The sequence below is a fragment of the Odocoileus virginianus genome, chromosome 3, assembly GCF_023699985.2.
Source record: "Odocoileus virginianus isolate 20LAN1187 ecotype Illinois chromosome 3, Ovbor_1.2, whole genome shotgun sequence".
NCBI lineage: Eukaryota > Metazoa > Chordata > Mammalia > Artiodactyla > Cervidae > Odocoileus > Odocoileus virginianus.
This window is the reverse complement of record NC_069676.1, coordinates 66,576,297-66,578,572: the sequence shown is the minus strand read 5'-3', so window position 1 is coordinate 66,578,572 and position 2,276 is coordinate 66,576,297.

Genomic DNA, 2,276 nt, shown 5'->3' with positions numbered 1-2,276 from the left:
CCCTGCTGCTTTGCTCTTGGTCTGAGCTAGGGACTTCCATGCCCACTCCCAGTGACTGGTCCCAGAACGTACTGGGCAGCGGACTCCACCTGACTCTCTGCCCTCTCGTGGCTGCCAAGCACTCCCGTGGCTGCCAAGCACTGTGCAGTCTCCCAAACCTGTCCACAGAGCCACAATCCTGAGCGGCCAAGGTCACCTGAGGGACACTCAGCATCACTCCTGTGTAACCACAGGGCCAACCAAGGTGGGTTTAGTCTTTCTCCTTCCCTCATGTGGGAATTCGGCCACCAGGATGATTTCATTCAGGTCACCTTCCCCAGCTCAGAAAAATCAGTTCCCTCCTTTTTGCTTAGTCTGGTAGACATGAACCCCTGCCTTCATGATCTCTGGTCCTCCTTGCCCTTTTATCCCCTACTTAAGTATTTCTCATCCAATCTCATTCCTTTTCATTTCTCTCTGCACCCTCAATCATCCAGCTCTGCAAATCAACTCAGCTATCTCTGGCACACAGCCTGTTCCTCCTTGTTATTAACAAGGTTGAGAAGAGTGGATAATAAATGAGACCTTGCTTTCAAAGAGCTTTCACACCACCAACTCAGAGCCTCCCAAGAACCATACAGGTAGATACTGACAAGTTTAACTTTGTCTACCACCAGCAGCTAGATATCAGTGGAGTCAAGTCGGGAAACTATTTTAAGTGCCATTATTTATGTCCTATCAGGAAATTACCATTTTAAAAAATAAGTGAGAGGAAGAGACAGTCCAGATTTTAAAATATGACTTTATTACATGTCAAGGGCAAGATTTATTCCCCCTCCTTAGTATTGTAATTAAAGTAGATGGAATAAGATTTGGTATTATATTTGCCTTTCAAACAACCTTTCAGAAACACCTGCATTGCTCTGCAAAAGGAAAACCATTTGCTTATTTATTCACTGCATTAAACAACCACTCATCCACTCAATCAACAATTGTGTTGTACTCTTACTATGTGCCAGGTCCTGGGCTCGACACAAGACAAACATTGGTGAGCAAAACAGGCTGGCCCTGCCCTCAGCATTTAGAGTCTGGTGGTAAAGTGACGCATTAAACCAAGATCACACCAAGAATGTATAATCAGAAAGAACCACCATATGACTCAGCAATTCCACTACTAGGTATATATTTGAAGAAAATGAAAACACTGATTCAAAAATGTATGTGCACCTCACTGGTCATAGCAGCACTATTTACAATAGCCAAGACATGGAAGCAATCTGTGTCCATCCACAGGTGAATGGATAAAGAAAATGTGGTATATATACATATATATATATGCACATACATACAATAGACTGTTGCTCATCCGTAAAAAAAGAATGAAACTCTACCACTTGGAACAACATGGATGAACCTGGAGAGTTAAATGCTTAGTGAAGTAAATCTAACAAATACAGTATGATATCACTTATGTGTGGAATCTAAAAAACAAAACATGACTATAATAAAACAAAGACAGACTCATAGCTACAGAAAACAAACTGAAGGTTACCAGTGAGGAGGGATTGGGGGGAGGAGCAAGATAGGGGAACGGGATTAAGAGGGCCAAACTACTAGATATAAAATAAGATACAAGAATGCAATGTACAATTTAAAATGGATAACCAACAAGGACAGCACATGGAACTCTGCTCAATATTATGTGGCAGCCAGGATGGGAGAGGAGTTTGGGGGAGAATGGATACATGTATATGTCTGAGTCCATTCAATGTTCACCTGAAACTATCACAACGTTGTTAATAGGCTATACCACAATACAAAATAAAAGCTTTTAAAAAAAGAATGCCATGTACAGCAAAGGGACTATAAGCAATATTTTACAATAACTTTAAATGGAGTATAATCTATAAAAATATCAAATCACTAAGTTGTACACCTGAAACTAATAAGACACCATAAGTCAACTATACTTCTCCAACACTGTTAGTCTGAGCATCCCTTTGCCTCTCCTAGACTATTGTAGTCACTTTCTAATTGGTCTTTGGGCTCTACCCTTGCCCTTCCACACAGCAATCAAGCAGCAAGTGTTCAGTTTGTGCACATAGAGTCTGACCTGGGTGCAGATCTAACTCAACCATGGGACAAGTCACTTAAACTTTGTTTCCCCATATCTCAACCAGGAGTGATAAAACTGATGTCAAGTCTGACTGAGCATTCAGTAGATGGTGTGTGTATCACAATTAGCTTGACTCCTGGTTCAAACGAGTGCTCCATCTCTATTTAGTTGATCAGTCATT